The following is a 14926-nucleotide window of genomic DNA, read 5'->3' on the forward strand; positions in this document are numbered from 1 at the left end:
AATTTTTGAGACAGTTTTCAAGTTGGACATTTCCAAAATTTTAGGCTATCACTGAGCTGGAATGATAGATTCCCATCATTCTGGCTTTTTAAATAATTTGGAGATTAATATTTTAATGATTCTCTTAAAGCTTTAATATTACATTGCTTATTACCAGTAACCTCTCAACTTAATTTTAACCTATGTAGCTAGTTGTATGTAAATTAAGTATCCTATTTTAGTATTGAAGCTAACAGTACAACAATCACTAGATAATTAAGTTCTTGATTTTATAGGATTCTGTGTTCACAATTGTATGTTGAGATTCTTCTTATTTGTGCCAAAATTTATTTGTTAAAATATGGCATGTAATGTTCTCCTTAATTGATATTGGTTAAGCACTTGTATATGATACACAAGGAATATTTGTGATAAACTTGAATACAATTCATGTGTAGAGATTTTTGTATGCAAGTGGAAACGTATTTGTGTTCACAAATCCTTATTGCATAAAGGTTTTGAGATTTGTTCTGTTGTTGTATTGTAAAGATAATTTTTACCATTTTTTAAGAAGTTTACCATGAAAATTTAATGTTTTTTAAGGTATGAAGTGATCTGTTGATAAACACCTAGAACTTTAAAGGAATATATGTACATTATGTGAGTTATTAAATAGCTTCAGTTCCTGTCTTCATTATTTCATAATATGGAAAGTAATAAATAATAACTAAATTAGAATAATCAGAATTTATTATCATTGTTAATGTATTTGAAATCTATATCAGATTGCCTTGGCTGCTGTGTAGTAGATTTACCATCATGTTATTTAAGTTTGTTTCAGGCTATTTGGTCTGATCATTACTTCAACATTGAAATTACTGTGCCTTAGCAATTAAAATTCTAAAGTCATGGCATCATATAGAATACTAGCTTGTTCTGCCAAACTTCTCCAATGGGCATTCTGTGCTAGAACATTGGCAGTTGCAATTAAAAATGTCTTGGGCACAGTATGCCATGTAGCCGAATTGACTATGTACAGTGTGCTAAATTATAAGTCCATATCATATACAATGTACAATTTCCAGGCAGATATATTTCCAGATGTTCATTTCTCTGCAGAAATTAGTATTTAAGCAAACTACAGTACACTAAAATGCTGATGTTTTGTACAATAGTTTATTATTATAATTATTTAATTTACAAATAGATCTGATAAATTAAAATGCAGTAAGTTTATGTTGTATGTGGTTAATGTACTTAGGGTATCTAATGAAGTTAAGTTACATGATGACAACCACTAGCAGCAGTTAATGGATTAAGTTTTGTTTTTAGTACCTCATAATCCAGTTAAGATCCTTTCACAGTTGTGAGTTATTTTCAAGACCAAACAAAAACTAATATTTAGCTGAGTGAAATACTATACTGTAATTGTAAGATACCGGAGAAGATAGTGAAATACTGATATGCTTATGTTCCAGAGGACCTTGAAATTGCCACATCTGCAAAAATTTCACAGCCATTAGATACAAAATAATGTTTGGCTTCAAAATAGATTTATACATTAACATATGAATGATAAAATATACTTGTGTGGAATTGCCATTTGTACATTGCAATATTATATGTTGCACTAAATTTGTTCATATATATTTTGACTAGTGCACTACTCTAGTGTGATGGACTATTTTTGCAAGATATGTAGGAATATGTTGGGGATCCTTGGCTGATGCAGATACCAGTGTTACAGATGTGAAAGTTTTTATTGTATTTCTCTACCCATAAAGAAAATAGTTTAGGTTAAATTTTTGGTGCTGGACAGTATTCATAGGGTTGTTTTTTATTTAAGACTTTTTTAAAACCAAGATCCTGCAATGTATGGAAGCCCTCGATAGAGCTGGCCTTAATTTGTTTTGCTGGCTGGAAACCATTCTGCATATTAGAGAATGGTGTAATAGTTATTTATGGTCCACTAGTTGTTTTAAGTAATCTCTTACTCATAGTTTATATAAGTTCTTTGTTGGAAAGTTTTTATTTAGAACAGTGACATTGACAAGAGTTCAAATAAATCAAGGCCAGCAAAATTAAAATAGCTCATCCTTGTTAAAAAAAAAAAAAAAATTGGTTGTACCATATTACCAAAGTGATCAAGTATTGATGATTAATTGTAAGAGGTATTTTTATATTTAGTGTTTTGTTTTATTACTGTATTGTGTTTTATAAAATTAGAAGTTCTTAACTCTGCTGGTTTTTAAATACATATACATGTACTCCTCGATGTTCTGGTTGTATATACAGTTATAATTATGTAGTGTACACAAGTATGCTGTCCACCATTACTCTTCCACTTTCAGATTTCAGTGCAGTGCTCCTATGACTATTTGTTAGAGAGTAATACTATTACATAACTTTGAAAAAAAAATCCTTATTTTTTTTTTCCAACAAGTCGGCCGTCTCCCACCTAGGCAGGGTGACCGAAAAAGAAAGAAAATCCCCAAAAAGAAAATACTTTCATCATTCAACACTTTCACCTCACTCATACATTATCACTGTTTTTGCAGAGGAGCCCTGATACAAACAGTTTAGAAGCATAGATAAAGATATAACATATCCCTCCAAACTACCAGTATCCCAAACCCCTCCTTGAAAGTGCAGGCATTGTACTTCCCATTTCCAGTACTCAAGTCCGACTCTATAAGAATACTTAATCGGTTTTCCTGAATCCCTTCACAAAATATTACCCTGCGCACACTCCAACAGCTTGTCAGGTCCCAAAAACCATTTGTCTCCATTCACGCCTATCTAACACGCTCACGCACGCTTGCTGGAAGTCCAAGCCCCTTGCTCACAAAACCTCCTTTACCCTTTCCCTCCAACCTTTTCGAGGACAACCTCTACCCGCCTTCCTTCCCCTACAGATTTATACGCTCTCCATGTCATTCTACTTTGGTCCATTCTCTCTAAATAACCAAACCACCTCAACAACCCCTCTTCAGCCCTCTGACTAGTACTTTTATTAACTCCACACCTTCTCCTAATTTCCACACTCCGAATTTTCTGCATAATATTTACACCACACTTTGCCCTTAGACAGGACATCTCCTCTACCTCCAGCCACCTTGCTGCAGAATTTACAACCCAAGCTTCACACTCATATAAGAGTGTTGGTACTACTATACTTTCATACATTCCCTTCTTTGCCTCCATAGATAACATGCATGGCTTACGGAGGAAGAATTCTGTTCCACTTCCCCATGGAGATAAGAGGAAATAAACAAGAACAAGAACTAGAAAGAAAATAGAAAACCCAGAGGGGTGTGTGTATATGTATGCTCAGGTTAGGGTGTGTAGAAGAGAGGGAGACCACTACCCGGTAAAAGTAGGTCTTAGACAGGGATGTGTATTGTCACCATGGTTGTTTAATATATTTATAGTTGGGGTTGTAAAAGAAGTAAATGCTAGGGTGTTTGGGAGAGGGGTGGGATTAAATTATGGGGAATCAAATACAAAATGGGAATTGACACAGTTGATTTTTGCTGATGATACTGTGCTTATGGGAGATTCTAAAGCAAAATTGCGAAGGTTAGTGGATGAGTATGGGAGTGTGTGTAAAGGTTGAAAGTGAACATAGAAAAGAGTAAGGTGATGAGGGTATCAAATGATTTAGATAAAGAAAAATTTGATATCAAATTGGGGAGGAGGAGGATGGAAGAAGTGAATGTTTTCAGATACTTGGGAGTTGACGTGTCAGCAGATGGATTTATGAAGGATGAGGTTAATCATAGAATTGATGAGGGAAAAAAGGCGAGTGGTGCGTTGAGGTATATGTGGAGACAAAAAACATTATCTATGGAGGCAAAGAAGGGAATGTATGAAAGTATAGTAGTACCAACACTCTTATATGGGTGTGAAGCTTGGATTGTGAATGCAGCAGCGAGGAGGCAGTTGGAGGCAGTGGAGATGTCCTGTCTAAGGGCAATGTGTGGTGTAAATATTATGCAGAAAATTCGGAGTGTGGAAATTAGGAGACGGTGTGGAGTTAAAAAAAGTATTAGTCAGAGGGCTGAAGAGGGGTTGTTGAGGTGGTTTGGTCATTGAGAGAGAATGGATCAAAGTAGACTGACATGGAGAGCATTTTTAATCTGTAGGGGAAGGAAGGCAGGGTAGGGGTCGTCCTCGAAAATGTTGGAAGGGAGGTTTTGTGGGAGAGGGGCTTGGACTTCCAGCAGGCGTGCGTGAGCGTGTTCAATAGGAGTGAATGGAGACAAATGGTATTTGGGACCTGACGATCTGTTGGAGTGTGAGAAGGGTAATATTTAGTGAAGGGATTCAGGGAAACCGGTTATTTTTATATAACCGGACTTGAGTACTGGAAATGGGAAGTACAATTCCTGCACTCTAAAGGAGGGGTTCGGGATATTGACGGTTTGGAGGGATATGTTGTGTATCTTTATACGTATATGCTGCTAAGCTGTTGTGTTCTGAGCACCTCTGCAAAAACAGTGATTATGTGTGAGTGAGGTGAAAGAGTTGAATGATGATGAAAGTATTTTTTTTTGGGGGGTGGATTTTCTATCTTTTGGGCCACCTGCCTCTGTGGGAGATGGCCAACTTGTTAAAAAAAAAAAAAAAGTATGTGTATTGTGACCTAAGTGTAAGTAGAAGTAGCAAGACGTACCTGAAATCTTGCATGTTTATGAGACAGAAAAAAGGACAACAGCAATCCTACCATCATGTAAAACAATTACAGGCTTTCGTTTTACACTCACTTGGCAGGACTGTAGTGCCTCCCTGGGCGGTTGCTGTCTACCAACCTACTACCTAGGATGATTAACCTCATCCTTCATAAATTCATCCGCTGACACTTCAACTCCCAAATATCTGAAAACATTCACTTCTTCCATACTCCCTCTAAATCATTTGATACCATCATCACCTTACTCTTGTCTGTGTTCACTTTCAACTTCTACCTTTACACACCCTCCCAAACTCGTCCACTAACCTTTGCAACTTTTCTTTAGAATCACCCATAAGCACAGTATTATTGTAATTCACCTAAATTAATAAAATAATTGTGTATTACACATGCAGAGGTCATGTGTTACATTTTTTTATATACTTAAAGTTCTATATAGTATATATCCTAATAGTCAAATGAAGTGAATATTTGCAGGTTGTCCTTCCTGCTCTCACATTGATAGTATGATGATGCTTTCTCTTGAATCGCATGGGACTGTAATTAAATGGGGGACTTTTCATTGTTTACTGCTGACTAGTTATTCAGCATTTTTTCAGTTTCAGCAGGTCACAATTTGAGTTATTCATCACTCAGACTTATCTTCTCATTGTCTCAAATTGAATGAATTGTTGATTCTCTAATACCAAAAACTCAGGTTGCATCCATCAAAAGTGCACCTTAGTTTTCTTCATTAGAGGCAAAGTTTCACACTTAAGATTTCTTGGGACCTCTTAGCAATGCTAGATTTCCTTTTTGCTGCCATTATTGATATCCAGACATGAGACGATGAAAAGCTCAGAAATGGAATGTTAACACAGGCGACAGTAATCGTATGGTACACCTTCACAAGTTTACTGCTGGTGTGGTGGTTGCATGGGTAGGGGGCGGGTGTAAACACCACAGAGTGATGTTAGGTCTACCGTGAAACAAGAGGCCCAAGGTGCATCGGAGGGGAAATATCCTGCCTGTTCTGCTGTGATAGCTGGCTACTTCTGATCAAAATGAAGATAAAGGTAACAAAAAGTGGATCATGAGCTGGCAGATATACAGTACCTGGCAGTGCAATAGGAGGGGGACTCCCTACTGTACTTGGATAAAATAGTAGCAATAGTAGGTTTCTGTCGATAGTATGACTTTAGAATAACTGTAAACTGGAAATGGTTGCAAGTAATTAAAATAAATGGTAGCAACTTTTTGTTAAAAAAATGAATAACCACTCAGTTCCAGACTTCTGCAAATCTTAAAACTTGACTCCTATAGTAAAAGTTGGTATCAGCTTAAGTATGATTAATGAATTAGAAAAAAATGAAAGTTCTTACATACAACTCTTGTATCTTAGTGTTAAGTGATGGAATTTCTAGATGTAGAAATCTATATTTTAGGTGCAAAAGGCTCCTTCTGAAAACAGTGAAATTTTGTTGAAGTTATGCTACATTATTTTAACATTAATTGTTCATCTGTCCAAGACCATCTTGCACTATAGCAGTGGTACTGTTTTTTCACATACATTTGCAGTATCCCTTCCTAAATGGTAATAAGCCTGATCTAAAATTTTTGACTTGTAGAATAGAGAAAATTGAAGCATCTCTAATTACTGATAGTCACTGTTTGATAGTTTATGATACATATTACTTTCTACAAAGGTCTGGAGATTTTATACACTGCATTAGAAATCAGAAATGTATCATAAGTGTTCTTGTATTAGTCTTTATTTTCTTTGAAAACACCCTCGGCATAATGCTCCATTTTCTGTTATTTTTTTAATTCTAGTAAAAAAAAAATGTACACTATTAACTTCAATAATAAGCATCTGCCAAATTACACGTGCCCAGAATATCTTGGCATGCTTTGTAAAATTTACAAACATCAACAAGGTCAAGCCCAAACCATGAAAATGTTCTTATAATACCCATTCTTTATAGGCATTCCCTGTATTACATTAACCCTTTACAACTACATAATATTCAATATTGCAGCAGGTTCCATGGGTCCATATTCGTTACAAGCAATTTAGGAAAAGCATTTATCTTGTTCTTGCTTTACTGGTTATGTGCAACCTTTTATGATTAGAAGCAGCTGTTACATGGAATATCTACTGCATTGTACTATTCATCTCAATACCAGAGTTATAGAAGCCTTAATCTGGTAGGTAATCTCGTCAGTCTTGGCAAGGACTGACTCATGAAATCGTAATAACACAGTTACAAACAAACCATGGAACTGGTGGGGTTTGAGCCCTCGACAAGTAAGTTAAAACTCGCTGCACTGGCCTGGAGTTTTACAACCTTCTCGCTATGGGTACAAACTTCACCTGTTCCGTGGTTTGTTTGGCAAAGATTGTGTAAAACTTTTTATATTCTTCAACCACCATCTAAAATTTCCCTCAACACTTTTGTGCTGTACCTATTTTATTCCACTAATCTTTCAAACTTACTTTGACTCCAAATCCATACCACGGTTGTTATGGCTACCTTTTCCTCACTTATGATTTCTGCTATTCATTATGAAAAAAGTACCCAGTAGTTCAGTATCACTAATATAACCACTATGAGGTTGCTTTATTTTAAAAAGTAATGTAATGGATATTGATTTTTGTTAGTAAAAGGCACCATGTCTTTGAAGTTACATTGTATTTTCAAACTGGAGACAGAATCATACTTTATTAACTTCTTATTGTGATGGCAAGCACCATTCAATAAAGAAATCCTTACCATAATTTCACTGACTTTCTCAAAATAAAAGGTGCACCATTTTTGTGTCAATTGGAAAAGCCTCGCCTAACCAAAACTTAATCCAACTTAACATAAAATAATGTAGCCTCACCTAACTTGATTAAAAAAACACTTATATAACCAAATAAATAAATATTCTACTGTGGTACTAACATTGTTTTGTGCAAAATTATATCGAATACTATTGTAAAAATTAAGAATGAGAAGATTGCTCTAGCGTTTGTATGTTTGAAACTTGAGCTGTGAGTGTCCATGTATGTCACACGACTTGAGTTATGGTTGTCCAGATGTCATGTGATTCAATACTAACAAGGTGCATTCTGGTAAACATAGAGGTATATTTTGCCTAATATATCCCTAAACAACAGTTTGCAAATGCAGTAACTATTTTTGCTGGGGTATGAATAGCTTGCTTACATTTAATAATAAAAAAAACAGTGGCTTGAGTTCTGACCCAGGTATAAAGTATCAGCCAAATGACAAAATTTGGATTTCCAGTAATTAGAATTTTAGAGAATTTGAAAAATTTACTACCCAAATATTAAGCTTTGTCAAAGCTGTAATACCAATGAATTTTGTGTTTTACTGTTACTGAAATATATCTTGTATCAAGATGTCCCTTGTCATTGTTCCTATACATGTCAGACTTTTTACTGATAGAATGATTATAGTTGATGAAATATATTTGGGCTTCAGTTGAATTAACCATAAAGTAATGTGTATTAGTCATTCATAACCCCATTGTGTTAAATGTAAATTTTGACTAAATCAGCAAGTTTTCGTTAAAAAGCACCACATATATACACAGTATAGTCATATATTGTAATGTAATACAAAATATTAGCTCCTGATGGGTTCACGTATGAATTATTCAGCTTGGGCTCAAGTAAAATATATGCATTGAAGGCCGTGCCAACTTCCATCCATCAATACTCCATATGTCAGATATTATATTAGATTTATTAGTGTGATGAACAAAAAATCCTGAAGATGATGTTGAGTAGTTTAAGATATGCAGGCTCTTTGCTTGTGTAGGTGTTCTTTTTATTATAGTCACTGTTGAAGCAAGAGGTGATTATGTGCAGTATTACTCTCTTTAATTAAAGAGACTTCAAATGTACATATTTAAAGAAGTCTAGAAGTATATCTGATACTTTGTATGCCTAAGGAACTTTTAAATTGTTTAATATTGATGTATACATGCATTTAAACTAGAAACCAAATATTTCTCTTTATGATTTGCACTGGGATTTGGAACCTCAGTGAACTGTAGGAAGGCTTAAACCCTTTTAATGATTAGCAGAGAGACTTAAACCCATGAGTGGAGAATGTTTACAGTGTTAAACATTGAATTATCACTTTGCTTGTAATTTATCTTTCATTCCATTTTGGCTCTTACTGGATGGAGAAGTTTTAAGAGTTAGAATGTCAAAATATTTGTAGGCATAAAGCCTATTAAATAAGATAAATATATAGAGCAGGATCTTAATTAACAGATATAAAGCATAAAATATACACAGTAAATTGTCTAATACTGCAGAGGAAGGCTACGTTCCTGAAAATGAGCATCTTACGAAAAATAACTCTACACGAGGTGAAGAACATATGTGAAAAATGGGTTTGTGTTCTTGAGATATCCATATTTGCTAAATTATTTCTCTAGGTATAATAGATACAAATTTATGCAATATCTTCCCTTGCATACTAATTGTCATTTATTGTTAGTACGGAAGTGTGCAGAGAGGGTTGATGTGGTCATACTGGGCTGAGGTTCTTTCATCGATGTGGTTGCAGAGTTTTCAGTGGTTGATGGTTGTACTGAAGTGCTCAAGCATTCTGTAATGCATATCTTGAGTTTTATCCTACAGTACCTTAATAATACAGGTGCTGGGAAGGTATTATTGCTTGCTTCAAAAACCCTCTTCACACCAATACTCATAAACATGTCAGGATTCTTTTCAGTGAAAAATTCTGCAACTTCATCAGTGACATGGAACTGCTTACATAACTCCTACAGTGTTAAGTGTTTATCTTCAAATTGTTCTTCCTTGCCCCCTTTTATACCTCATTCCCAACTTGGAATTGAGCTCCTCCAGCATTTCTTCTGCAGTTGGCTCATCATTATCCTCTTCTAACAGTTCAACTGTCTTGCTCATGCATATCTTCAATGTCTTGAAGTCTTTCAGTCCCTGTCAGAGCCACAATTTCTTGAACCTGACTCCTTGTAAGAGGGTAAACCAAAGAAATTTACCACTGAAAGTCACAATTGATGCCTGCCTTCATTCATGTATGAATGGGGTAGTACTTCATCTCATGGCACTTTCATGTGTGTAAGTGCATCTGCAGTGTTATATCTACACACTGGCATGTCAGTTTTGGAGCTGTCATCAAATTTCTGCAGCGATTTTATTTTCATTACTATGTATGTGTGGTGGCATTTAAATATTTTAAAAACCTGAGCCAGTAGTTGTACCAAAGATGCTGTATTGGGTAGTAAAAACACAACCTTCACATGTGGTTCTACAGACTTTAAGGTTTGAGGAGATTACTGCAGTTATCAAGAACGAGGAGAAAGTAAACAGTTTTTTCTGGCCAGGTACATCTTGACTGCAGGAATAATATATTACTAGAACCAATCAGCAAACAGTGCCTCAGTCATCCATGCTGCCTTGTTAGAACACCAGTCTACTGGTAAATTAGCTATTGCCTTGACCTCTGAAAATTGGGGATTCTCAGTCAGCAAATAACCATAGGCTTGTACATTAAATCATTTGTTGCTTTTGTGCAGAGAAGCAAAGGAAAGCAATCTTTAGCTGCCTTGAATCCAGCTATACCTTTTTTCTGTTTAGCTAATGTACATTCTTGACGGCACTCTCCACTAACCCTACCTCTCGCACACACTTGCCCTACACTAGTCTCTGTCTTTAACACATCTAACACTGCAGCACTATGTAACTCTTTCAAGTTTAGTGCTTAGTTTGATATTATTATTATTATTATTATTATTATTATTTATTATTATTTTTTTTTTCTCCTTGTCAGACGTTTCCCATCGAGACAGGGTGACCCAAAAAGAAAGAAACTTTCATCATTCAACACTTTCACCATCACTCATACATAATCACTGTCTTTGCAGAGGCGCCCAGATATGACAGTTTAGACGTCCCTCCAAACTGCCAATATCCTAAACCCCTCCTTAAAGTGCAGGCATTGTACTTTCCATTTCCAGGACTAAAGTCCAGCTAACCGGTTTCCCTGAATCCCTTCACAAAATATTCCCCTGCTCAAACTCGAACAGCTCATCAGGTCCCAAAAACCATTCATCTCCATTCACTCTTATTTAACATGCTCATGCACACTTTCTGGAAGTCCAAGCCCCTTGCCCACAAAACCACCTTTATCCCCTCCCTCCAACCTTTTCGGGGATGACCCCACCCCGCCTTCCTTCCCAACAGACTTATACGTTCTCCAAGTCATTGTATTTTGTTCCATTCTCTCTAAATGACCAAACCACCTCCACAGCCCCTCTTCAGCCCTGTGACTGATATTTTTACAAACTCCACACCTTCTAATTTCCGCACTACGAATTCTTTGCATAAAATTTACACCACACATTGCCCTTAGACACGACATCTCCATTGCCTCCAGCTGCCTTCTCGCTGCAGCATTTACAACCCCATGCTTCACACCCATATAAGAGTGTCGGTACCATTATACTCTCGTACATTCCCTTCTTTGCCTCCAAGGATAACATTCTCTGTCTCCACAGATACCTCAATGCACAATTCACCTTTTTTCCTTCATCAATTCTATGGTTTACCTCATCCTTCATAAACCCATCTGCTGACAAGTCAACTCCCAAATATCTGAAAACATTCACTTCTTAAATACTCCCTCTCTCTAATGTGATATCCATTTTTTCTTTATCTAAACCATTTGATACCATCATCGGTGGGAGACGACCAACTTGTTGAAAAAAAAAAAAAAAATCACCTTATTCTTATCTATATTCACTTTCAACTTTCTACCTTTACACACCCTCCCAAACTCGTCCACTAACCTTTGAAACTTTTCTTGAGAATCCCCCAAAAGCACAGTATCATCAGCAAAAAGTAACTGTGTCAACTCCCATGATGATAATAATAATAATAATAATAATAATAATAATAATAATAATTATTATTATTATTATTATTATTATTGAGTATAGAATACATTAGATTATCAAAATTGGTTAATCAGTTTTTATGGTACAGGGGATTATTTTAGGTCACACAAAACACTAGTAACACCTGCAGAATGCTTGTGTTTCCTTTGCTTCTACAGTTATTAATTAAGGTTGCATTTGTCTGGGAGACCTTTCCATCTCTCTCAGTATCTCTAATTTTAACTTGTAGAATGCCTTTTGATTTGTAGAATATTCATAGACTTCAGTAAAGCAAATACACCTTCAGTTTTTTCTTATTTTTTAAATGGCTGTCTCCTACCAAGGTAGTGTGACAAAAATATTACTCATTTAATCATTGTCATGGCCTTGTCTATCTGTACTTCCTGTTTCTGAAGTGCTGTTTCCTTTTTCATGATTATATCAGACAGCATTCATTTGCTGTTGCTGTGTACACCAGTGGCTCAAAGTCTTCATCCCGAGAGAATGAATTACATGTATGAGTTTTCTTCCATATCTTTCTTCTCTTTTGTTGTCTAAGGCACCGAGTGCATTACAGAGCAATGTAGATCAATAATTCTTTCTATCCACTTGTCATTCGTACTCAAGTGTTGTAGAATTTTCAGCAAAGCATAAGCTGTAACTTATGACAGCATTTTGGTCGGACCCAAACATCATCATGGATTTGTCTCCTATGTGCAGGTTGTGTGTGTATTTGTCATTTTTTGTAGTGTTCTTAGCAATGCTACCATGCTAGGTAATGAATTTTGAAATTTTTCTGTTTTGAAGCTTGGAATTTCCCAATCTTTCACAAGCAAGTGCCCTATTTTATTATTTCCAAGTCCTGACTGACTTGTTTTGAAATAAATGGCACTGTCATTGATCTGGATTGATTAATGAAGTTTTTAATTTACCCATGATAAGGCTTCTGGTTATTCTTACTGCTTCTTTATTGGTTGTGGTAAATGATTCTGCAGAGGCTTTGTATTAGTTGTGCCAGGCTCATTGTGGTCATCCCCCAGAGAGTCACCATGACATCACTTTGTGAATTGCGAAGTATTGCCGATGGTACAACACCTTTTTATTGCCCCATTTATCCGAGAACAAATCTTTTTAATACAACATCTTCACTGCCCTGTTATGTTTACTGTGTTCCCTCATCCCCAGTACTTAGAAAGCAAATTCTTTGTGAGTTTTTAACCACAGGTGACCTGCTACATAGATTGACTTCCTCATTCCATTTTTGTATCTATCCACACATTTTGCTCTTGCCTTTTTAAGCCCCCCTCCATCTTGCCATTCCTTTTATAATGCAATGTTGAATAACTTTAATGGGTTGAGCATTTTTTTTTAATATGTATACATGTAATTAGTAGTTTAAGCTTGACTGTATTTATATACATGTACTGTACTGTATACAGTATATTTAGAGCATTTTGAATTTTCCTTTACGAATAAAAATTATTGTACAGTATTATAATAAATCATACTCATCACAGGTTATCAGTTCTACAGTGAAAACTGATAAACTGGTAGTAGTTTTATTGTGTGAATACTGACGGACTTTATAACACAGCTGATTCTTATTTTCACAAGGTTAAACACGTGAATTAAAAATTCAAAATTTCACTACCGGTTAACTTGCTAAAAAATTTAGCCCTTGTCTGTTAATCTATTAAGATTTATTATTTATGCTGGTGTTAATTATGTGGCTAGATATATTTTTACTGGCATACTTGTAATAACATGGTTTGGCAGAAGAGTACTATAATATACAGTGATTTTTAATTGTAGCTTTACCACAAGGTGTTATTGATGTTCTCTACTAACAAGATGGCTATTTATTTCCTTTACATGTGTTGCAGCAAGTTTGATATATCTTGAGCTCTGTGTTATTGTGTGAGGGCAGAAAAGCAGTGTAGATACGGTGGTAGACTAAACGAATAAAGGTGCTTTATTTTTTAATGTTTTTGTACAAGGATTGACAGTTTATATTTGTCTCTATGCTCTACTGTGTTTATTCATTAATGAATTCAAAATTATATTTGTTAGGGCAGTTTTGATTATTTTTTATGCAATTCATATTAATTTAGTCCAACTAAGGCTTATTGTATGTGAAAGTAATTCCTTTTGCCTCCCATGGCTTATTATTAAATTAAACTAGTCTTTTTATACAGCTTGACTGTTGATATTTTAAAGCTAAGGGACTGAACACATTTAAATTGCTTGCTTATTTATCTTTCAAGAGGGCATTTTGATGCTGTTGAAAGGCTCTTGGTTCAAGGAATTGGAACTACCCTTCCCTTCGTTAGATGGTATATGATTTCCTCCCATTCCTCAGGTGTTATGTGACTCATGTGGGTTTAGTGCTTCCCCATGAATGTAACAATAATTATTTTACTTGAACCAAAATTGTGTATGAACTATATACCTGGTCAAAACATGAAATCTTAGATAATTTTAAGTGAAGTACTTATGTAATATTGTATATGTACTATACTACTGTATTTGGTTGATACCTCAAATGAAATTTGAATAATACAGATAATTTGGTAAAATTACATGTTTCAAGGCCTAAAATTATGCTTTTTTTTTTTTTTTTTTTTTTTTTTTTTTTTTTTTTTTTTTTTTTTTTTTTTTTTTTTTTTTTTCATAAATTAAGGATTACATATTGCTGTAATATTCTGATTTTTTTTTTGCAGTATTCGGAATGCTACATTTCCTTATTTTATAAAGTACTAAAACTGCCTAATCTAACATGACAAAGAAAAATTATTTGTTGCACTAGTGCCTCAAAAAGAGATTCCTAAATGTCCATAATAATTGTACCCAAATTGTACACCTGAGGGTAGTGGTTATGTATTTTATGAAATAGATCATTGATTGAGAAATTAAAGTTTTTCCAATATTATGGTCACAATATTTTGTACTTAGTCTATGCAAATGTCAGTGTCAAAACCATTTTAATTTTGTTATTACTTGGAGTAAATCATTAACCTTTATCTGAACCTAAAATACAAAGTACAGTAACTTAATTAGTTTTGTTTCTACTAAGTTAATACTGAAATGCTCTAATAAAGGTATAATCATCCTGTTTTTTTTTTTTTTTGTCATGCCTTTCTACTTAAGTTAGAACCAGTGTAGAGAGTTATAAAATCTGTAGGCTTAACTGGATAATATCACCGTCAAAATAATAATATTCCATATCTTCATGCATCATAAAACGAATACTGAGCTTAAACTGACATGTATGAACTCTTCTTCAAAGAAGGTCCTTTGCCCTTGCAAAGGGGCTCTTGATCTGAGGAATAGAGC

The 14926-nt window shown here is 34.9% G+C and overlaps 1 protein-coding gene across 12 annotated transcripts in view; it reads left to right on the forward strand.

Annotated features, from left to right (window-relative positions):
• Positions 1–14702, forward strand: part of LOC128702903 (uncharacterized protein F09G8.5) — a 138326-nt gene extending 123624 nt beyond the window's left edge. For all 12 annotated transcript variants that reach the window (XM_070102599.1, XM_070102607.1, XM_070102601.1 and 9 more), the window contains one exon: positions 1–14702. This exon is cut by the window's left edge and continues 534 nt beyond it. The gene's annotated coding sequence lies outside the window, so the exon portion shown is untranslated.
• The last annotated feature ends 224 nt before the right edge of the window (positions 14703–14926 follow it).

Source organism: Cherax quadricarinatus, chromosome 82 (genome assembly GCF_038502225.1).
Source record: "Cherax quadricarinatus isolate ZL_2023a chromosome 82, ASM3850222v1, whole genome shotgun sequence".
NCBI classification, from domain to species: Eukaryota; Metazoa; Arthropoda; class Malacostraca; order Decapoda; family Parastacidae; genus Cherax; species Cherax quadricarinatus.